Source organism: Siphateles boraxobius, unplaced genomic scaffold (assembly GCF_051911475.1).
Source record: "Siphateles boraxobius isolate OS27281-9 unplaced genomic scaffold, OSU_SipBor_1 19, whole genome shotgun sequence".
In the NCBI taxonomy this organism is placed as follows: domain Eukaryota; kingdom Metazoa; phylum Chordata; class Actinopteri; order Cypriniformes; family Leuciscidae; genus Siphateles; species Siphateles boraxobius.
This window is the reverse complement of record NW_027508799.1, coordinates 2,281,016-2,304,747: the sequence shown is the minus strand read 5'-3', so window position 1 is coordinate 2,304,747 and position 23,732 is coordinate 2,281,016. Positions and strand designations below refer to the sequence as shown.

Here is a 23,732-nt window from a genome sequence, read left to right as displayed (position 1 = left end):
GGATAAAATGTGACAGAGAGAGGCCGGTTAGCTCAGTTGGTTAGAGCGTGGTGCTAATAACGCCAAGGTCGCGTGTTCGATCCACGTACGGGCCACTCATTTTCTCTCTGGGACCTTCGCTCTGCTCTTCTCGAAAATGACGGGCGGTCTCCCAGACATCGCTGCTGGCTAAACCACAACAGTTCCTTGCCTAAAGGGAGAGAAAAAACAGAGGTGATGCGCAACTGCTGACGTGGCGGTGAAATTGGCACTCTCAAACCGAGTCGGAATTGGGGAAACATGGGCTTAAAAAGCAAAGGCTTCATTTGCTCCTTGCTATCGTGCTTCTGGACTCAATGACTTAAATCTCTGCTGCTCATGGGAAAAGTTGACACACGCCAAGGTTCCATGGTGTAATGGTTAGCACTCTGGGCTCTGAATCCAGTGATCCGAGTTCAAATCTCGGTGGGACCTGCTTTTGCCAGAAATGTGTGCAGTACCTCGTTCGAAAAAACTTTTTCGGCAGCACTGAGCATATTGCTATTTGTTAGAATCTATAGGGTCATATCCCATGTGTCCCATTTCCTCACAGAAAAAAAAAATCATTAAAAAAAACATTCATGTATGGCTAGGCTTTAAAGATGACTATGGAAATGATTTTATTTTTGCCTGCAATTTATTCTCTGCTAACTGATTTGAAACTTCACTTTATTGCTTTTTTTCTTCTTCCTGCGTCTTGGTTTGGTGGTGTGGCTTCCTTGTATGGGGCTTTATTTATTGCATAGGTATTTAAGGTCAAAGTGTTTAATTTGGAAACTGATTAATGATGGCTATAGATATTTTTTTCAAGGACCTGCTTCATTTCTTGCTTATGAAATATGAACAATGGAGTCTTTTAGAATAATTTCTAAAAGAGCTCATCTAGCTCATCTAGGTAGTGCCCCTTGAAGGGGGGCGTAAAAAGGATGGACAGCACTGGAGAATGCAGGCATCGATCCCACTACCTCTCGCTTGTGCCTACTGCTTCCTACCGATTGAGCAAAAGTAAGCCCAAAGTAAGCCCACGTGAGCCAATCGTGTTTCTCTGCTGTGGCTTACTTTTGACCAATCGCGTTCTCTCCTGTGGCTTACTTTTGACCAATCGTGTTTCTCTCCTGTGGCTTACTTTTGACCAATCGCCTTTCTCTCCTGTGGCTTACTTTTGACCAGTCGCGTTTCTCTCCTGGCTCTGCTCCTGTGGCTTACTTTTGACCAATCGGCGACCACTATTATTATCGTCATTTTTGCAATCTTTGCAACAGGTAAGTCTATTCTTCACGACTGTATAATCGATCATTATTTATTCATAAACAGTGTTTGTTTTTAGACAATTAAACATGCCAATAAAGCTAGCTAGCGTGTAATAGAACACGTTTTCTTCTGTACATGTGAACCTGCAACTTTACCATGATATACAGTAAAAAACATGCCACTACTGTCAAGATAATTAGCCGACCGCTAATTAAGCTATATCCTCCTTAAACCATTTTTTTGTTGTTGTTAATTTAGTATTTTTTTGTGTCATTCATTACATTATTTTGAGCACAAGAAGATTTTTACTAAAACCTTTAAAAAAAAAAAGTTTAATTCATATATGTTATACTATACTATGTTATACACCAGGGGCCTGTTTCAGAAAGGAGGTTAAGTGAAAACTCTGAGTATGTTAACCCTGAAATTAGGGAAACTCTGGGTTTTCCGTTTCAGAATGGGAGGTAAGTCAAACCTGAGAAAGCAGGGTAAGTCAAGCCCGTTTCTGAAAGAGAGGTAACTTATACTCAGAGTCAGTTACCATGGTAACTTACTCTGTGAACCTAACCTGGTCGGGAGCAGGTTTTCTTCGGTAAACCCAGAGTTTATTTTGGTCTCCTCCCCTTTTTTAAAGAGGAAGCGGTGTTTAAACACCTCATTGATTCTTTCGGGACATTTATTCATTGCGCACATTTCAGTCACGCAGAGCGCATCAAAGGGAATGAAATGGCATGTCCTTTTATGGACGATCCTGTTGATGAAGAGGCTATATTACTTCGTAGGGAGTTACATTTACGTCGGGACAGAATTTTGAGGCCCAGAGTGGATTTTTTGTCATATCCCTATCCATTTTTATTTGAGCGGTACCGTTTTTCTTTACAGTCAATAAGATACATTCATAATCTCATCCATCCTTACATCAGAAACATCAACTATCGTGGCCGTGCTCTTACATCCGAGCAGATTCTTTGCGTTGCCTTAAGTTTCTTTGCAAATGGAAGTTTTCTTTATAACATCGGGGATGCAGAACATATTAGTAAGGCTACTGTTTGCAGAGCGGTAAGGAAAGTGTGCCTCGCTCTTAAGCGCTTTCTGAGAATTTTTGTATTGTTTCCTGGGCACAAACCAGTGAGAGTCATCAAAGAGGAGTTTCACAGGATTGCAGGTCAGTGGTGTATAAATCGGTTTAAATGAGGCTTACCTGATAAATGACATTCAGTTAAGAATATCTTGCTGCGACCCCTGGAAGTAACCTAATAATTAGAATTCCCTTTAGGATTTCCGAATGTGGTTGGATGCATTGATGGCACACATATTCCGATCATTGCACCTTCTGAAAATGAAGCGGACTATGTCAACAGGAGATCCGTCCACAGTATTAATGTGCAGGTACACTGACAGCCTACTGTTTCTAATGGTCAAAGACTAAATCACAATACTGTAACATCTCTCATTCTTTGCACTGTCAAGATCATATGTAATGCTGCATATATAATCACAAATGTGGAGGCCAAGTGGCCCGGCTCTGTTCATGACTCAAGAATGTATCGTGAGTCAACCCTGAGCAACAGGCTGGAAAGGGGTAAGTAATGTATATCCTATACACATATTTCAATGTATGCACTACACACTTACAGGGGAATTTCTATGCAGCTCTAAAGCAATGTGAACTTTCTTACAGGAGAGATTGATGGCTTTCTGCTGGGAGATAGGGGTTACCCATGCCGACCAAATCTTATTACCCCTTTCCCAGAACCTGAACCAGGCCCCCAGCAGCGCTTCAATGTGGCACACTGCAGGACGAGAGCCCGGGTGGAGATGACCATAGGCCTGTTGAAAGTACGTTTCCAGTGCCTACGTCACCTCAGGGTAACCCCTGAAAGGGCCTGCGACATTATTGTGGCATGTGTTGTTCTCCATAATATTGCCATAATTAGAGGGGAGCAACACCCTGCCCTACAATTACAAGATCCTGAGGAAGACCCCATCAACCCTGCAGATTTCCAGGATGGAAGGGTAGTCCGGGATATGATATGCCGCAATGTCTTCTCAGATTAATCATGATATCCACCACCAAAAAAAAAAGAAAAAAAAAAAGAATAAAACACAAAATCACAGCAATTTATATGGTGTTCTTTATTTCCTACAAATGCAACCACAAAATAATTAATACAAAAAATCACAGCAATTTATATGGTGTTCTTCATTTCCTGAAAAGAAAAAGATTTTAAAATAGTTTCAATACTTCTTAGAATTCACCTGTGGCCATACACTCACCTCTAGCTTTAGTTTCAGAATCTCGATTTCCAGATCTGCCTTTTGGATCTGGCGGTCCAAGTATACAAGTTCTTTGCTGTTTTTTTCAATCTTTTTAATAAGAAGAAGTCTATACAACTCCTTAACTGGCAACTGAAAATACAGTAGATTAGAGTTACATCATGTAGTTCTAAAATTCAGAATTAAACTGTGGCATTTACTGTAAATCACTGAACTGTGTTTATCTGTGCACCAGAAGTTGATGGACCTTCCTCCTGCTGTTCTTCCACACTCTGGGGGGTAGAGATAAGAATGATCATTTATAGATATAAACTTAGATTATATAGGCTACTCCACATTTAAATGTGAATGTGTAGATTGTTTGATGTGTTGACATATAATATTAACATGACCTCTGTAGGCCTCTCTGTGGCAGCAGAAACGGTTTCTTCATCCCCGTCATCCTGTGAAGATGAGCATTTCATTGAGTAGACTTTATAATACTATTTGTCATAATTGATGCTGTATTGAGTAGGCTACTTACAACTATCTGGGGTTCTGTTGGGACAGGAGGCTCCAAGAGACAGATATTACCTTCCGAATCTGTTGGGACCAACGAAAAACCCAACCCAAAGTAATATAAATGGAAATATCACATTTAGTTTATATAAAAAATAACACATATGCAGACCTCTTACATTTTATGAAGGTACTTGAATCTTCGGGAGTGACTGGCTCTGATGAAGTCCCTCCAGGAATTGTCACGGTTCATAAGTTTATTGATTCCTTCTTGTCTCGTGTTTCTGTTGTTATCTGTGTGGGTGTGTGTGAGTGGGCGTCACCACTCCATTCTGCTGATCAGCGATCCTGCTGATCAGCGCTCCAGCTGATCATTATCCACCCACCAGCTGCAGCTCATCCCATTCCCTATTTATACTCACTGTTTTTGTACTCTCATTGTCAGATCGTTGTTGGATGTCCTTCGTTGTGTGTGGTTATTCCTTTCCTGTCGGCGTGTCAACTCGTGTCTTGTTTCGTGTTCCCTGGGATTATCACTGCCGTGGATTACCTCACTTCACCTGGACCTTCACTTCACTTCACTTCAAGACTCTTCACTTGGGACCCTGACCATCTTGTCCCTGCGCTACCAGTCTTGTTTTGTGTCATCTGACCGTGATCGTTACATTAAAGATTCTTCACTTGCATTATTGCTTCTGTGGTTTTTGCCGTCACAGAACGATCTGACCAGTAATGGAAGCAGCGAGTGAGGTGAGCCCGTTGGAGGATTTCATTAACTCCAGCATTCAGCGCATGGAGACCCAGGAGAGGAACCTTAATGAGACGGGACGCGCTGTCCAAGTACTGGTGGCGCAGGTGTCCGAGCTCACCCAGCAGATAGAACAGCTACGAGATCCCACTGCGCCCCCCGCACCGGCCGTTCCCCTCATTCCAGCTGAGGGAGTCTCCCAGTCAGAACCCCGCCTACCCATCCCACAGACCTACGATGGTGAGCCAAGTTTCTGTCGTGCTTTTCTAACACGTTGCTCTATGCACTTTGCCCTGCAGCCTCGCACATTTATCCAGGAGAGTTCGAAGGTGGCTTTTGTGCTCACATTACTGACTGGGAAGGCTGCTCTCTGGGGAACGGCGGTGTGGGAGAACCAGGATCCATGCTGCACCTCGTTCCAGACACTCTCCGCCGAGATGAAAAGGGTTTTTGACAGGGCGGTTGCCGGGAGAGAGGCGGCTCGGATGCTTGCAGAGTTACGACAGGAGGAAAGATCAGTATCGGATTACTCCATCGAATTTCGAACCCTGGCGGCAGAGTGTCACTGGAACGAGGAGGCGCAGTGGGACATGTTCCTGCATGGGCTGGCTGACCGCGTTCAAAAGGAGATCTACGCCCTGGATCTCCCAACATCTCTCAACGGACTCGTGGATCTGGCCCTTCGTGTGGACGCACGCTTATCGAGAGTGGAACGGAGAGCACCCACGAATCGGGCCAGGGGAGGAGCTGAGAGCCCACGATCCAGCGGCGGGGACGCGGTCAGCCCCGTCTACGATCACGAGCCCATGCAGGTCGGGCGAGCTCGGCTTTCCCGGGAGGAGAAGGAGAGGCGGAGATCCCAAGGACTATGTCTTTACTGTGGGGCCGCGGGACACTTCGCCTACAACTGTCCCGTAAAAGGCCAAGCCCGACAGTAAGGTTGAGGCTACTGTCGGGTGGGATCTCCGCTGCGAAGTCCTCATCTACATCGACCCTCCTCCCGGTAAGACTAAGATGGTCAGGCAACAATCACGACTGTCAGGCACTGGTGGATTCTGGGGCAGAAGGTAACTTCATGGACCATGGTTTTGCTCTAAGATTTAACATTCCCCTTCTACCACTCACCAGCAGAATAGCAGTTCAGGCACTCAATGGTCAAGATCTTCCTACCATCTCCCTCATCACCGGACCCATCACACTCACCACATCTGGAAACCACACTGAGACATGTTCCTTTTATATCATGAACTCACCACTTGCACCCATCGTTCTCGGACACCCTTGGCTAACTGAACACAACCCCAAGATTGACTGGTTAAAGAAATCTGTGTTAGAATGGAGTGGTAGATGTCATGAGTCCTGTCTTGTGTCTGCCTGTTCGTCTGTTGCTGTCTCTGTGTTTCAGGAGGAGGCAGTGGATTTATCTAACGTGCCCGCGGAGTACTCAGACCTGAAGGAAGTGTTCAGTAAGTCTCGTGCTGCTTCTCTACCTCCTCATCGTCCCTATGACTGTGCTATAGATTTGCTGTCAGGTAAGTCTCCGCCTAAAGGCAAGTTATATTCACTTTCTGTCCCGGAGAGGGAGGCTATGGAGAAATATATTTCTGATTCTCTAGCATCTGGGTTCATCCGTCATTCTTCTTCTCCAGCGGGGGCGGGGTTCTTTTTCGTGGGGAAGAAGGACGGATCTCTGCGACCTTGCATTGATTACCGAGGGTTGAACAACATCACGGTAAAGAATACCTATCCTTTGCCGTTGATGTCTTCAGCCTTCGAGAGGTTGCAGGGAGCGTCTATCTTCACGAAATTGGATCTACGTAATGCTTATCATTTGGTCCGCATTAGAGAGGGGGATGAATGGAAGACTGCTTTTAACACCCCTAGGGGGCACTTTGAATACTTGGTCATGCCTTTCGGGCTGTCCAACTCCCCAGCAGTCTTCCAGGCTCTCGTCAATGACGTGCTGCGAGATATGGTCGATCAGTTCATTTATGTCTACCTGGATGACATATTGATATTTTCATCTTCTCTCCAGGAACACGTGCAGCACGTCCGGCGAGTGCTTCAGAGGCTGCTAGAGAATGGGCTTTTTGTCAAGGCGGAGAAATGCGTTTTTCATGCACAGTCTGTTCCATTTCTAGGATACATTGTGTCGTCTGAGGGAATTCGCATGGATCCCGAGAAGGTTAAGGCTGTGGTAGATTGGCCAATCCCGGATTCCCGTAAGGCCCTACAGAGGTTTCTGGGATTCGCCAATTTTTACCGGCGTTTTATTCGTAATTTCAGCCAACTAGCCTCGCCTCTGATCGCCTTGACCTCCCCCAGAACTGCGTTCAGGTGGTCAGACGCTGCTGAGACAGCGTTTGCCAAACTGAAGGACCGCTTTGTTTCGGCCCCTATCCTGATTACCCCTGATCCATCACGGCAGTTCGTGGTGGAGGTCGACGCGTCAGAGGTGGGGGTAGGAGCGGTGATATCTCAGCATTCTCCCACAGACGACAGAGTTCATCCATGCGCGTTTTTATCCCATCGTTTATCCCCTGCCGAACGCAATTATGATATTGGTAACAGGGAGTTGTTGGCAGTCAAGTTAGCGTTGGAGGAATGGCGTCACTGGTTGGAGGGGTCAGGGGTACCCTTTATCGTCTGGACCGACCATAAGAATTTGGAATATATCAGAACTGCCAAAAGATTGAACTCTAGGCAGGCTCGGTGGGCACTTTTTTTCGGACGTTTTGACTTTACTCTCTCGTACCGCCCGGGTTCCAAAAACATCAAACCCGATTCTTTGTCGCGTATTTTTGATCGATCCGAACGCCCGTCTACTCCCGAGTGCATTTTACCGGGGAATCTATTCGTCTCCACACTCGTATGGGAGGTCGAATCGAGGGTCAAGAAGGCCTTAGAAGGGGTAATGCCTCCGCCCGCCTGCCCACCGAACCGTTTATTTGTGCCAGAGGAATTAAGGTCTGACGTTATCCAGTGGGCTCATTGTTCCAACGTGGCTTGCCATCCGGGAGTTAACCGTACTAGTTTTTTAGCCAAGCAACGATTCTGGTGGCCACGTATGGCTCGTGACATCCACAGTTTTGTTTTGGCTTGCTCTGTCTGTGCCACTGGTAAGACTTCCAATCGACCCCCAGATGGGTTCCTTCAACCGCTGCCTGTCCCTTCGAGACCCTGGTCCCATATCGCTCTAGATTTTATCACCGCCCTCCCACCCTCTCAGGGTAACACGGTGGTTTTAACCGTGGTGGACCGATTCTCGAAGGCGACTCACTTTATTCCCTTACCCAAATTACCCTCAGCTAAGGAGACAGCGTTGATAGTCGTAGATCACGTCTTTCGTATTCATGGCCTCCCGACAGACGTGGTCTCCGACAGAGGACCCCAGTTTGTGTCCAAATTTTGGCAAGAGTTTTGTAGATTACTGGGAGCGACTGTTAGTCTGTCCTCAGGGTTTCATCCCCAGAGCAATGGTCAAACCGAGAGAGCCAACCAAGATCTGGAAAGGGTGTTACGATGTTTGGTCTCCAAGAATCCTTCCTCTTGGAGCCAACAACTGTCCATGGTGGAGTACGCCCACAATACGTTACCAGTGTCAGCTACGGGCCTGTCTCCGTTTGAATGTAGTTTAGGATACCAGCCACCTATTTTTCCCAGTCTGGAATCCGAGGTCGCGGTTCCCTCCGCCCACGCCTTTGTCCAGAGGTGTCACCGCACCTGGACTAGAGCCCGTGAGACTCTACTCCGGGTGGGGGAGCGCACCAAGGCCAAGGCCGATCGCCACCGGTCAAAGCCTCCCGTATACGTCGTTGGTCAAAAAGTGTGGCTTTCTACTAAGAACATTCCTCTCCGCTCCGTTTCTAACAAACTTGCTCCCAAATTCATTGGCCCGTTTACTGTCACCAAGATCATTAGTCCGGTGACAGTCCGCCTCAAATTGCCTCCAGTGTACAGGAGGATTCATCCCGCCTTCCATGTATCCAAGATCAAGCCCGTGTTTTATTCTCGGATTAATCCGCCAGTCCCGGTTCCTCCCCCGCCGCGACTCGTAGAAGGGGAACCCACTTATTCGGTAAATCGTATTCTGGACTCAAGGCGGAGGGGATGCGGATTCCAGTACTTGGTGGACTGGGAAGGTTACGGTCAGGAGGAGAGAAGTTGGGTACCGGCTAGAGACATCCTGGATCATTCCCTTATTGATGATTACAATCGACAGGTAAGGGAGTCTGGGAACGCCAGGAGGCGTTCCTAGGAGAAGGGGTACTGTCACGGTTCATAAGTTTATTGATTCCTTCTTGTCTCGTGTTTCTGTTGTTATCTGTGTGGGTGTGTGTGAGTGGGCGTCACCACTCCATTCTGCTGATCAGCGATCCTGCTGATCAGCGCTCCAGCTGATCATTATCCACCCACCAGCTGCAGCTCATCCCATTCCCTATTTATACTCACTGTTTTTGTACTCTCATTGTCAGATCGTTGTTGGATGTCCTTCGTTGTGTGTGGTTATTCCTTTCCTGTCGGCGTGTCAACTCGTGTCTTGTTTCGTGTTCCCTGGGATTATCACTGCCGTGGATTACCTCACTTCACCTGGACCTTCACTTCACTTCACTTCAAGACTCTTCACTTGGGACCCTGACCATCTTGTCCCTGCGCTACCAGTCTTGTTTTGTGCCATCTGACCGTGATCGTTACATTAAAGATTCTTCACTTGCATTATTGCTTCTGTGGTTTTTGCCGTCACAGGAATTCCCTCAGCCATTGGCCTTCCAGCATTCAGGCACAGGGCCATCTCCTCTGCATTTGTCAGAGGTGGTGGTGCAGGTCCTCCCCCTGTTTTACGAGCCTCTGCCTTCTTTCTGTTGGCTGAGTAGAAGTCAAATGAGAATGAACATTTAGACCTATGTCATAAATGCTGCTGCACTGCTAGACACTGAATGCTGTTTAGTCATTTAATATGTCAAATGTTTGTAAAGCCAGGTAGCTACTCTACACCTATGATATGCTCAAGGCTTACCTGATTGAAGTATGTTTTTATATTTCATTTTCAGCTGCTGCCGTGTTCTTTTGATGCCTGCAGGATTGCACCTATACATGAAAATTAAATTAGGTTTAATAAAATACGGTTCTTCCAGTTTCATCCCTGATATTATAACAGTTGGGTAAGTTACTCTAAAATTATTCTTAATTACTAACTACAAATTACATTTTCAACAAGTCTAATTAGATTAATGTAATAATTAGGCTTACTATCTCTAGAAAGTTTTGGTCTACTTACTAGTTTGGCCTACTTACTTATTAATTACTTTCTAAATCCCAAATCAGCCTCAACCACTTGAACAATAAGGAGAGACAATAAACTGCACTTTTAATGCTTTCAAAAAAACAATATATAATTGCATGAATTATTCTTGAATTGACCAAAGTGTGTAACTAGAGGGAGAAGGTTACATTAACAATATACCTTTTAAAATTTGATATTAAATCCACTATTGTTTTTTACAGAATTGTTTTATAGTCTTTAATTTAATTACAGTATTTAGATTACTTAGTAATTCATTGCACCCAACACTGTATAACAGTAATTAAAATGTAAACTTACGCATTGACTAGAGCAGCTATTTTCTCCCAAGCTAACTCTCTGTCCTTCGCCGCTGCAGCCGTGTTGCTTTTTTTTTTTAAATACGTGTTCAAATTCTGCATATGCTTGCATAAGCACATCCAGTTCTGCTGGTGTGAAATATGCAGACCTCTTTTTGTCTGACGCTGTTGCCATGTCGACTCGTAATATCTGCGCTCCATCGATAATGGCTTTTTATAGTTGTGGTGCACGCGCTTAACTCAGAGTCAATCAACTTAGAGTTGATTGAACTTACTCATTTCAGCTGTTCTGAAACCGAAAACTCAGAGTTTCCCATCTCAGGGTAAGTCAACTCAGAGTTCAAGTTTTAACTCAGAGTTGGTTGAACTTCCTTATTGAAACAGGCCCCAGTATACATATTTATGTTATCTTTTTAAATACTATGTTATACATATTTGGCATGGCATGATACCAGCAAGATTGTACCAAGAAGTGTTATTTATTTTCTTATTAATAAGTTCATCACAATATTTACAATTTGTACACAAGGCAATTCAAAGTGATTCACAGTTGTATAAAAAACAATAATGCTTATGCTCATAATAATAATAATAATATTCATTAATTATTATAATATTATAATAATTAATTACATAAAAAACAAATGCTGTAGCAAAATACTTTCAGTTGGAATATGACAGCTATGTAACGTTCTGTTTATGCCTGTGTCCTTTCAGATTATGTATGCATACCCGGTTTTACGAAGAACCTCTGAGGGTCGACTCCTTATGGGGCCAACTGAGGAGGCCAATAGGAGGAAGATCGTGTTGGCAGGGAGGGCCAGATGTAAGGAGGAGGTCCTGGCTGAGGCCACTGCCTTTTTGAGGCAGAATGGAGGGAATCCTGGAGACCAGTTCCTGGTTCTGGCTCACTGCAAGATCCAGTTTGGGAAACACCAGGGTCAGAGGTTCCTGTGGCTGCTGGAGAACTCACTGGGGTATGCCTGCTATCTGGTCAGCAGCGTTTTGGGGGAGGAGGAGAGGGACAACCCGCTGTCGGACAACAAACAGCTGTTCCTCAGATACACCTCGCAGATCAGGGAGGTAGGCGAGGCTGTAGAGGTGTATCAGAAAAAAACAGGTCATGGTGCAGGAGGCCCAGAGGACAGGAGACTCTGGATGTCTGATGGTGGAGTTTGGGGATTTTAAGGGTAGGTCAATGAAGGAGGTGTATGAGGACCCAAGCAAGGAGGCCCAGGCTCTCATCACCTACCTGAAGAAGGCAAAGGCCAGGCCTAACACCAATATGGCCCTTTTCAAAGCATACGTGCTGAAGAGGCAGGCTCTAGCCCACGTGCCCACCACCACTGTGCCCACTGCATCTGTCCTCACTGCTGCTGTGCCCACTGCCACTGTGTCTGTTCCTCCTCCACCTACTGCCACTATGAACAGGCCACTGCTGGCGACCAATGTGAAGGCCCTGTTGGCGCGGGGGAAGCATTTATTTGCTTCACAGCTGGCACAAAAGATTTTGTCTCCAGCCAAACCCTGTAAGTGGGTAAGTTTTTTCTTTTTTCCCCAGCCACTGCAGGCTCGAGAAGCCCTGCTCCTGCCCCGGCTCGTGCTACTGCCCCTGCTCCTGCCCCTTATCCTGCTCCTCCAGCATTGTGGACCCCTGGCCAGGTGTCCCAGTCGCCTGCAGAGCTTCCTGTCCACTGGAAAGAGCAACTCCCATCTTTCCAGCAAGGCCTTCAACCCCTGTCCCTCTGCACCAGGACCATCCTCACTACAGCCACCCACAGGACTGCAGCGCCCTGCCCAGCCTCCTCTGCAGTCTCCTCCTCTGCGCCCTGCCCAGCCTCCTCTGCAGTCTCCTCCTCTGCACCCTGCCCAGCCTCCTCTGCAGTCTCCTCCTCTGTGCCCTGCCCAGCCTCCTCTGCAGTCTCCTCCTCTGCGCCCTGCTCAGCCTCCTCTGCAGTCTCCTCCACAGCCTTCTGTCCAGCCAAGTGCTGCCTCTGCTCCTGCAACATCAACTGGGTCCAGTGTTGCAGACCAGGCTCCTGTAAGTAAGCTTCTCATTATTCGTGTGCAGGTCCTGCAGCGTGATTTCCAATGACCACAAAAAAAGAGGCCGCATTTCCTCTGTGCTGGAAACTTTGCACCGGCTACCTTTTAATTGTAGATTTAATCAAAAAATTGCGCTTTAAGCCATGGAAGCTGAAATGTTTCCGGCCCGGCAGCAGCGAGGAAGATGTATGTTTCGGCTCGTTGGTCTAGGGGTATGATTCTCGCTTAGGGTGCGAGAGGTCCCGGGTTCAAATCCCGGACGAGCCCATTTTTTCAGTTGGGCATTAGGGGGCAATGCCCCCCCAAATGTCTTTTATGCCCTCCCAATTGAATTATGATATAATTTACAAAATAATATCAGTTTAATTTAATTCACATTTCAGTGAGAAATAATAAAAATATATATCTACAAACTGCTCATTAGCTGAAATTATAATAAAGCCGACCTAAAACCACAGTGTGGCGCTGTGAGAAAACCCACCTGCCGCCCCCCCCCCCCCCCCCCCCAATCACTAGCACGTTAATACATGAATGAAATGACTTTCAGTTGGCGCGAGATTCCTGACTGCATTCAAAACAAAGCAAACAGATGAAAACTGATAAACTTTTTTGATAAAGGTAACTACATTATGCTTTTTTAATAGTAGGCTACTGTAAACGCTTATGTTAGAGCAAAGCAGAATAAAGATGTGTAGCTTTTTTTCTCTCTTCCGCCAGTGAGATAGCAGTTAAACTACTATCCTGTCAGTGAGAGACTGTGTGCATGTTCGTTAGCTTTGTTTATAATAAAGCTGTGGTCAGAGTCGGTCTTGAAATTTTTTTGTATAGGCCTATTTAACCCTTATTTAATCAAATTTCTTAAGAGTTGCACGTCTTGCAACAATGTGTAATGGTTTATGTGTTAATTGTATGGGTTGCATCACTTCATGGTAATAGCTAAAAGATAAGGCAGTAGCAATAATAAATATAGGATATCTAATATCCGATAAAAAGTCCCCATAGTGCCCACCCATTGAAAATAAATGCCCCCCTGCTGAGCGCAGTCTGAACCCGGCTCTGGGTTAGGAAACGCTTAGAAAGCGGCTAGGGCCCTCAAACTCGGGGGCCCCACTCGGGGACGGGAGACGACGGCACTCGCCGAGTTTCGGGGTCCTACGACTTTCCGTCTCCCTATGGCAGCGCGTTCCGTTGGTTTGACCTTTTTGACCCCGTGGCGTGTTTTTCACCCTTTCGACCCCTGAACGAGGACCCAGGGCCACCAAACTTCTCCGCCCGCAACAGGGGGCCGTGGCGAGTCGGAAAACGGCGCCCCCTAGTCGGTCGGCCCTTTCGAAGCGGCGTCCGCGAAACCACCGTGTCAATACATTCATTTAATGGGCGAGTGGGATTTTTTTCAAAATGTCCCCGGGGCCCCAAATTCGGCATGCTGACCCCTGGGCCCGCCCCGAGCGACGTACCGAAAGCACCGGGCCCTCGAGTAAAGGCAAGTATTTTTTAGCCTCTATGCAAAATCTCTCCCTCGAGGCTGTTTCACTCTCACACTGAAAGAGCCTTTCAGGCATTTAAATGCTTTGATGGCGGGGGAGGGGCGATTTTTTGCAAAGGCCCTAAAGTTCCAGGATTCGGGGCCCCGCGTCAGGGGCCCCTGGAGAGTCGGAATCTGAAGTCCCGGGGTTCCACGACCCTCCGTCTGCGTACAGGGGCCGTCCCACGGGCCATTCAAAAGGCATAGCGGTTTCGCGGAGGAGCGTCCCTTTTTCGACCTTTCGACCCCTGAACGAGGGCCCGGGGCCACCAAACTTTTACGCCCGCACCAGGGGGCCGTGGGAAGACGGAAAACGTCGCCGCCTAGTCGATCGGCCATTGCGAAGCGGTGTCCACGAAACCACTATGGCAAAATACATTCATTTAATGGGCGAGTGGGATTTTTACAGAAACGTCCCAGGGGCCCCAAATTCGGCAAGCTGACCCCTTGGGCCTCCCCGACCGACGTACCCAAAGCAGGGGGCGCTAGAGCAGAGTCAAATTTTTCTCAGCCTCTGTGCAGAAATCCTCTCTCAGGGCTGTTTCCCTCTGAGACTGAAAAGGCTCTTTCAGGCTTTTCATTTTTTTTTCGGGGGAGGGGCGATTTTTTTTAAAGGCCCCAGGGCCCCACGCTTCGGGGCCCCGCGTCAGGGGCCCCTGGAGAGTCGGAATCTGAAGCATCGGGGTACCACGACCCTCCGTCTGCGTACAGGGGCCGTCCCACGAGCCATTCAAAAGGCATAGCGGTTTCGCGGACGAGCGTCCCTTTTTCGACCTTTCGGCCCCTGAACGAGGCCCCGGGGCCACCGAGCTTTCCCGCCCGCACCAGGGGGCCGTGGCGAGTCGGAAAACGGCGCCCCCTAGTCGGTCGGCCCTTCCGAAGCGGCGTCCGCGAAACCACTGCGGCGAATACATTCGTTTAATGGGCGAGTGGGATTTTGATGGAAATGTCCCAGGGGCCCCAAACTCTGCACGGTGGCCCCTGGGCCCGCCCCGAGCGACATGCCGAAGGCGCAAGGCTCTAGAGCGAAGGCAACACTTTCCCGCCCTTTTAACACTAATCTCGGCCTTGTGTGTCTTTCACTCGTGTACCCTAAGAGCCTTTTGAGTGAAAGTTGGTTATAAGTGGCAAACTTTTTTTAGGAAGGTCCCAGATTTTCAAGCTTCGGGGCCGTGAGTCGGGGGCCCCTGGAGGGTCAGAATCTCAAATCTCAATGCGCCACGACCCCGCGTCTCCGTACGGGGGCCGTCCCACGGGCCATTTAACGGCGCAGCGGGTTCGCGGACGAGCGTCCCTTTTTCGACCTTTCGGCCCCTGAACGAGGCCCCGGGGCCGCCGAGTTTTCCCGCCCGCACCAGGGGGCCGTGGCGAGTCGGAAAACGGCGCCCGCTAGTCGGTCGGCCCTTCCGAAGCGCCGTCCGCGAAACCACTGCGGCGAATACATTCATTTAATGGGCGAGTGGGATTTTTTTCAAAATGTCCCCGGGGCCCCAAATTCGGCACACTGACCCCTGGGCCCGCCCCGAGCGACGTACCGAAAGCACCGGGCCCTTGAGCGAAGGCAAAACATTTTCAGCCTCTAACCCTAACCGTCACGCTAACCCTGACTCGCGGTCCCTTTTTTGACCTTTCGGTCCCTGAACGAGGCCCTAGGGCCGCCGAGCCTTCCCGCCCGCACCAGGGGGCCGTGGCGAGTCGGAAAACGGCGCCCCCTGGTCGGTCGGCCCTTCCGAAGCGGCGTCCGCGAAACCACTGCGGCGAATACATTCATTTAATGGGCGAGTGGGATTTTTATAGAAACGTCCCAGGGACCCCAAACTCTGCACGGTGAACCCTGGGCCCGCCCCGAGCGACGTACCGAAAGGGCCCGGGCCTAGGGCCTGAGAAAGTATTTTTTCAGCTTTGATCCATCTCTCTGTCTGCCATTGAGGTCAATGGCAGACACTCAGAAACAGGCCCGTTTTGAGCCGTACACTCGTCCGGACTTTAAATGCTTGGCAAGCGGCTAGGGCCCTCAAACTCGGGGGCCCGACTCGGGGCCACCAGACGACGGAACTCGCCGAGTTTCGGGCTCCCGCGACCTTCCGTCTCCGTACAGTCGCGCGTTCCGTTGGTTTGACCTTTTTGACCCTTGTAACGTGTTTTTCACACTTTTTTGACCTTTCGACCACTGAACGAGGCCCCAGGGCCACCAAACTTTTCCGCCCGCACCAGGGGGCCGTGGCGAGTCGGAAAACGGCGCCCCCTAGTCCGTCGGCCCTTTCGAAGCGGCGTCCGCGAAACCACTGTGGCAAAATACATTCATTTAATGGGCGAGTGGGATTTTTACAGAAACGTCCCAGGGGCCCCAAATTCGGCACGCTGACCCCTTGGCCCTCCCTGACCGACATACCAAAAGCGGGGGGCGCTAGAGCAATATCAAATTTTTCTAAAGGCCCTAGAGATCCGCGCTTCGTGGCCCCGCGTCAGGGGCCCCTGGAGGGCAAGAATCTCAAATCTCAATGTCCCACGACCCTGCGTCCCCGCATTTGCCCAATATAGTGGGTTATTGGACAATTAGTGGGTCCGTGGGATGGGGGGTGGGGGGGACGGGGGGTGGTGGGGGGGCATTTGCCCAATATAGTGGGTTATTGGACAAATAGTGGGTTCGTGGGTTGGGGTGGGGGGGGGGGGGGGTCATGGGGGCCCACTAGAGGTGTCCGAAAACCACCAGTTACGTGGCAAGTAGGTAAGGATCCGTGAATAGGGGGGTTAGTAATAAAGGCCCACTCCTCTACAAGTCTGTGGGCAATTGTCATCCAAATTCACCCTACGATCCCTCCGACCCATAGTGCGCCCAATGGCAGCTTATTTGTATGGGCGTTTTTCCACGAACCCACGGTTTGGACTAACTCTCGCATGCTAAGTGAACGCTCTACCATTTTAACTAATTCCCCTCGATGATGGAGAGGAGGTGTCCATCACTCTCAAAGACAAAGACGAGGCGCGATCTCTAGCACGTGTGCAGGTGCTGCAGCGTGATTTCCAATGACCACAAAAAAGAGGCCGCATTTCCTCTGTGCTGGCAACTTTGCACTGGCTACCTTTTAATTGTAGATTTAATTAAAATATTGCGCTTTAAGCCATGCAAGCTGAAATGTTTTCGGCCCGGCAGCAGCAGGGAGGATGTATGTTTCGGCTCGTTGGTCTAGGGGTATGATTCTCGCTTAGGGTGCGAGAGGTCCCGGGTTCAAATCCCGGACGAGCCCATTTCCAGGCTTTGCTTTAATCTCTTCAGCCTTATTAGGGCAACCAGGATATTTCTGAGAAATTGGGGATAAAATGAGCCAGAGAGAGGCCGGTTAGCTCAGTTGGTTAGAGCGTGGTGCTAATAGCGCCAAGGTCAAGGGTTTGATCCCCGTACGGGCAACTCATTTTCTCTCTGGGACCTTCGCTCTGCTCTTCTCGAAAATGACTGGCGGTCTCCCAGACATGGCTGCTGGCTAAACTGCACAAGTACCTGGCTGAAATAGCTCAGTTGGGAGACCGTTAGACTGAAGATCTAAAGGTACCTGGTTCAATCCCTGCTTTCGGCAGGGGAACCACGTCCGCCTCTCTTAGTCGAGGCGGTCAATTGGCCAAACGCCAGCTCCTATGTACCTGATTCCACCTAGCCTCATCGCGATCTGCCTCTCAGACAGCCAGCTAGCAGGGTGTGTTTGTTCCATGGTGTAATGGTTAGCACTCTGGGCTTTGAATCAAGCGATCCGAGTTCAAATCTCGGTAGGACCTGCTTTTGCCAGGAATGTGTGCAGTACCTCGTTCGAAAAAACTTTTTCGGCAGCACAGAGCCGCAAGAGCTCATCTAGGTAGTGCCCCTTGAAGGGGGGCGTAAAAAGGATGGACAGCACTGGAGAATGCAGGCATGGATCCCGCTACCTCTCGCATGCCAAGCAAGCGCTCTACCATTTGAGCTAATTCCCCTCAATGATGGAGAGACGGTATCCATCGCTCTCAAAGACAAGGCGCGATCCCTAGCACGTGTGCAGGTGCTGCAGCGTGATTTCCAATGACCACAAAAAAACAGGCCGCATTTCCTCTGTGCTGGCAACTTTGCACTGGCTACCTTTTAATTGTAGATTTAATCAAAAAATTGCGCTTTGAATCCAGCGATCCGAGTTCAAATCTCGGTGGAACCTTTTTAGGTTCTTTGCGGAAGGGAGGGAAAAAACAGAGGTGATGCGCAACTGCTGACGTGGCGGTGAAATTGGCACTCTCAAACCGAGTCGGAATTGGGGAAACATGGGCTTAAAAAGCAAAGGCTTCATTTGCTCCTTGCTATCGTGCTTCTGGACTCAATGACTTAAATCCTTGGTATCGTGCTTCTGGACTCAATGACTTAAATCTCTGCTGCTCATGGGAAAAGTTGACACACGCCAAGGTTCCATGGTGTAATGGTTAGCACTCTGGGCTCCGAATTCAGCGATCCGAGTTCAAATCTCGGTGGGACCTGCTTTTGCCAGGAATGTGTGCAGTACCTCGTTTGAAAAAACTTTTTCGGCAGCACTGAGCCGCAAGAGCTCATCTAGGTAGTGCCCCTTGAAGGGGGGCGTAAAAAGGATGGACAGCACTGGAGAATGCAGGCATCGATCCCACTACCTCTCGCTTGCGCCTACTGCTTCCTACCGATTGAGCCAAAGTAAGCCCAAAGTAAGCCCATGTGAGCCAATCGTGTTTCTCTGCTGTGGCTTACTTTTGACCAATCGCGTTCTCTCCTGTGGCTTACTTTTGACCAATCGCCTTTCTCTCCTGTGGCTTACTTTTGACCAATCGCGTATCTCCCCTGGCTCTGCTCCTGTGGCTTACTTTTGACCAATCGGCGACAGCTATTATTAGGCAAGGCAAGGCAAGTTTGTTTATATAGCACATTTCATACACAATAGTAATTCAAAGTGCTTTACATAGAAGAAATTAAAATAATCAAAAGAAATCAGAATAATTAAAACAGTTTGGAATAAAAGATAAAATACAGAAATAATCAAATGAAATCAGAATAATTAAAACATAAAATAAAATACAGTGCAAACAGTCGGACGAACAGTGGCACAGTGCTCATTCAGTAAATGCACAGTTAAACAGATGTGTTTTGAGTCTGGATTTGAATGTGACTACTGTAGGAGCACATCTGATCTCTTCTGGAAGCTGGTTCTAGCTGCGGCTGGCATAGTAGCTAAAAGCAGACTCGCCATGCTTAGAGTGAACCCTTGGTATTTCTAGCCGATGTGATCCTAATGATCTGAGTGATCTGTTGGGTTTATATTCACTGAGCATATCTGCAATGTATTGAGGTCCTAGGCCATTGAATGATTTATATACCAGTAATAATACTTTAAAATCAATCCTAAATGTAACTGGCAGCCAGTGTAAAGACCTGAGGACTGGTGTGATGTGTTCATATTTTCTGGTTCTGCTCAGAATCCTAGCAGCAGCGTTCTGTATGAGCTGCAACTGTCTTATGGTCTTTTTGGGAAGGCCAGTGAGAAGTCCATTACAATAATCCACCCTACTGGTGATGAACGCATGCACAAGTTTTTCTAAGTCTTGACCACAAAAAAACAGGCCGCATTTCCTCTGTGCTGGCAACTTTGCACTGGCTACCTTTTAATTGTAGATTTAATCAAAAAATTGCGCTTTGAATCCAGCGATCCGAGTTCAAATCTCGGTGGAACCTTTTTAGGTTCTTTGCGGAAGGGAGGGAAAAAACAGAGGTGATGCGCAACTGCTGACGTGGCGGTGAAATTGGCACTCTCAAACCGAGTCGGAATTGGGGAAACATGGGCTTAAAAAGCAAAGGCTTCATTTGCTCCTTGCTATCGTGCTTCTGGACTCAATGACTTAAATCCTTGGTATCGTGCTTCTGGACTCAATGACTTAAATCTCTGCTGCTCATGGGAAAAGTTGACACACGCCAAGGTTCCATGGTGTAATGGTTAGCACTCTGGGCTCTGAATCCAGCGATCCGAGTTCAAATCTCGGTGGGACCTGCTTTTGCCAGGAATGTGTGCAGTACCTCGTTTGAAAAAACTTTTTCGGCAGCACTGAGCCGCAAGAGCTCATCTAGGTAGTGCCCCTTGAAGGGGGGCATAAAAAGGATGGACAGCACTGGAGAATGCAGGCATCGATCCCACTACCTCTCGCTTGCGCCTACTGCTTCCTACCGATTGAGCCAAAGTAAGCCCAAAGTAAGCCCATGTGAGCCAATCGTGTTTCTCTGCTGTGGCTTACTTTTGACCAATCGCGTTCTCTCCTGTGGCTTACTTTTGACCAATCGCCTTTCTCTCCTGTGGCTTACTTTTGACCAATCGCGTATCTCTCCTGGCTCTGCTCCTGTGGCTTACTTTTGACCAATCGGCGACCGCTATTATTAGGCAAGGCAAGGCAAGTTTGTTTATATAGCACATTTCATACACAATAGTAATTCAAAGTGCTTTACATAGAAGAAATTAAAATAATCAAAAGAAATCAGAATAATTAAAACAGTTTGGAATAAAAGATAAAATACAGAAATAATCAAATGAAATCAGAATAATTAAAACATAAAATAAAATACAGTGCAAACAGTCGGACGAACAGTGGCACAGTGCTCATTCAGTAAATGCACAGTTAAACAGATGTGTTTTGAGTCTGGATTTGAATGTGACTACTGTAGGAGCACATCTGATCTCTTCTGGAAGCTGGTTCTAGCTGCGGCTGGCATAGTAGCTAAAAGCAGACTCGCCATGCTTAGAGTGAACCCTTGGTATTTCTAGCCGATGTGATCCTAATGATCTGAGTGATCTGTTGGGTTTATATTCACTGAGCATATCTGCAATGTATTGAGGTCCTAGGCCATTGAATGATTTATATACCAGTAATAATACTTTAAAATCAATCCTAAATGTAACTGGCAGCCAGTGTAAAGACCTGAGGACTGGTGTGATGTGTTCATATTTTCTGGTTCTGCTCAGAATCCTAGCAGCAGCGTTCTGTATGAGCTGCAACTGTCTTATGGTCTTTTTGGGAAGGCCAGTGAGAAGTCCATTACAATAATCCACCCTACTGGTGATGAACGCATGCACAAGTTTTTCTAAGTCTTGACTGGAAACAAAGCATCTAATTCTTGCAATATTTTTCAGGTGATAATATGCTGATTTAGTTATTGCTTTGACATGACTACTGAAACTAAGGTCTGACTCTAGAGACACACCCAGATTCCTGACTTGATTTTTAGTTGTTTGACCCCTAGACTGAAGGTATGCGTTCACCTTGAGAACTTCATCTTTGTTTCCAAACGCAATGACTTCAGTTTTGTCTTTGTTTAACTGAAGAAAGTTTTGGCACATCCAATTGTTTACTTCATCAATGCATTGGCAAAGGGAGTCAATGGGGCTGTAATCGTTAGTAGATAGGGATAAGTAGAGCTGTGTGTCGTCTGCATAGCTATGGTAAGCGATTTGGTTCTTTCTCATTATTTGGCTCATTGTGAGCATGTACAGGTTGAATAGGAGTGGCGCAAGAAATGAGCTTTGAGGGACTCCGCATGTCATGGATGTCCACTCAGACTTATGGTCTCCTATACTCACATAATAACCTCTGCCTCCTAAGTATGACCTGAACCATTTTAGGACTATCCCAGAAAGCCCGACCCAGTTTTCCAGCCTGTCAAGAAGTATTTTGTGATCGACAGTGTCAAATGCAGCACTGAGGTCGAGTAGTACCAGCACTGATAATTTGCCTGTATCAGTATTTAAGCGAATATCATTTATTATCTTTATGAGCGCGGTCTCTGTACTGTGGTGCGGTCGGAAACCAGATTGAAAATGGTCAAAGTATCCATTCGAGCTTAATAATTTGTTCAGCTGATTGAAGACAACTTTTTCAATGATCGTGCCTATGAAAGGAAGATTTGATATCGGTCTATAGTTGTTTAATATGGTCTTATCCAGATTGCTCTTTTTCAGGAGGGGCTTGACGACAGCAGTTTTCAGGGAGGTCGGAAAACTCCCAGAGAGAAGTGAGGCATTTACCACTTCCAGGAGATCTGCTTCTAAGCTGTGTAACACATTTTTGAAAAAAGATGTGGGAAGTGCGTCAAGGGCGCAGGTTGATGTTTTTAGTTGCTGTACGGTTTCTTCCAAAATTTTGCCATCACTTTCTTCGAAATCAGACATAGTGGCTACTTTCTCGTGCTGTTGTCTGATCTGCCTGACCCCAGCGCAACTCAAGGATGAGCTGATCACCTTTCTGATATTATTGATTTTCTCAGAGAAGAAAGAAGTAAACTCACTGCACTTTCTCACTGAGAGCATTTCACTGGGAATCTGGCTTGGGGGGGTTGTCAGTCTCTCTACAGTAGCAAAAAGAGTTCGCGTGTTGTTTATATTGCTGTTTATAATATTCGAGAAAAAAGTCTGTCTAGCTTTGCTTAGTTCCTTATTGAAAGCATGGATGCTGTCTTTGTAGATGTTATAATGGACTACACGTTTTGTCTTCCGCCACATGCGCTCTGCTTTTCTGCATTGTCTTTTCATATTTTGCACTGCTGTTGAGTTTCTCCAAGGTGCTTTTTGTCTGCCACTCTTCTTCCTGACTTTCACAGGAGCAATATCCTCAATTACATTACACTCTTAACTTTTGAGTTAAAAGAATCAAGGAGAAAATCAACAGAGTCAGCAGATATGCTTGGTGTTAAAGATATAGCCTTCATAAATAGTACACTAGTGTTCTCATTTAAGCATCTCTTCTTGACAGACACAGATCTAGCTTCAATGGCAGGAGAGATCAATATATCAAAGAAAATACAAAAATGATCAGACAGTGCTACATCCTTAATAACAATTGATGAAATGTTTAGACCCTTACTGATAAGTAAATCTAGAGTGTGTCCATGATTATGTGTGGGTCCATGTACATGCTGAGTCAGATCAAAAGTTTTTAAAACAGTTTTGATTTCTTTTGCCATATTGTTTTCTGCATTATCTATGTGAATGTTAAAATCTCCAGCAATGGCAAAGCAGTCAAACTCTGAGGAAATTGTTGATAACAGTTCTGTTAAGTTCTCAGCAAAAGCTGGAGAGTATTTTGGAGGCCTGTAAACAATGATAAGTAAAATGCGTGGAGCACCTTTTAACACAATACCGAGATACTCGAAAGACGGGTAATTCCCAAATGATATTTGCTTACATTGATAGACATCTTTATAAAGAGCAGCTAAACCTCCGCCTCTTCTGACAGCTCTGCAGACACTCATAAAAGTAAAGTTAGGAGGGGCTGTTTCATTGAGGACTGTTGCACTGCAACTTTCTTCTAGCCAAGTTTCATTTAGCAACATAAAATCCAGGTTGTATGTGGTTATTAAGTCGTTGACTAAAAGTGATTTATTTTTAAGTGAGCGGATGTTTAAAAGTGCTAACTTAACAGTCTTACTTTTTGTCCCCACAGCAATCTTGGTATGTCGTGTAATAGGCACCAGATTAGATGGGTTTGCTGTACGGCTTTTGAAGGCCTTAGACTTTCTATCATGTAATCGAACAGCAATAGAAAAAGATACAGGCACACTGGGTTCCCGCTTGTTCTGTAAACATTTGAGAAAGTTATTGTTATCATAGCGGGGACCCGACACATATCACTGAGAGCTGGTATCAGTTGTTTTTGGTTCACCTCGAGCCGCTGGAGGAGGGTGTGGGCCCTGGCGCTGTGGCAGAGGCCGAAGAGCTCTCATAGGAGGAGGGGGAGGGCGAGCTGGGCCCG

The 23,732-nt window shown here is 47.1% G+C and overlaps 6 non-coding genes across 6 annotated transcripts; all 6 read left to right on the top strand.

Annotated features, from left to right (window-relative positions):
* Positions 1–21: 21 nt before the first annotated feature.
* Positions 22–95, top strand: trnai-aau (transfer RNA isoleucine (anticodon AAU)). The gene has a single exon. It is a non-coding gene; the product is annotated as a tRNA-Ile (tRNA).
* A 286-nt stretch (positions 96–381) lies between these two features.
* On the top strand, positions 382–453 carry trnaq-cug (transfer RNA glutamine (anticodon CUG)). Its single transcript has one exon. It is a non-coding gene; the product is annotated as a tRNA-Gln (tRNA).
* Positions 454–12,634: 12,181 nt separating this feature from the next.
* trnap-agg (transfer RNA proline (anticodon AGG)) lies at positions 12,635–12,706 on the top strand. Its single transcript has one exon. It is a non-coding gene; the product is annotated as a tRNA-Pro (tRNA).
* A 4,434-nt stretch (positions 12,707–17,140) lies between these two features.
* On the top strand, positions 17,141–17,212 carry trnap-agg (transfer RNA proline (anticodon AGG)). The gene has a single exon. It is a non-coding gene; the product is annotated as a tRNA-Pro (tRNA).
* Positions 17,213–18,383: 1,171 nt separating this feature from the next.
* trnar-ccg (transfer RNA arginine (anticodon CCG)) lies at positions 18,384–18,455 on the top strand. Its single transcript has one exon. It is a non-coding gene; the product is annotated as a tRNA-Arg (tRNA).
* A 1,460-nt stretch (positions 18,456–19,915) lies between these two features.
* trnaq-cug (transfer RNA glutamine (anticodon CUG)) lies at positions 19,916–19,987 on the top strand. Its single transcript has one exon. It is a non-coding gene; the product is annotated as a tRNA-Gln (tRNA).
* The last annotated feature ends 3,745 nt before the right edge of the window (positions 19,988–23,732 follow it).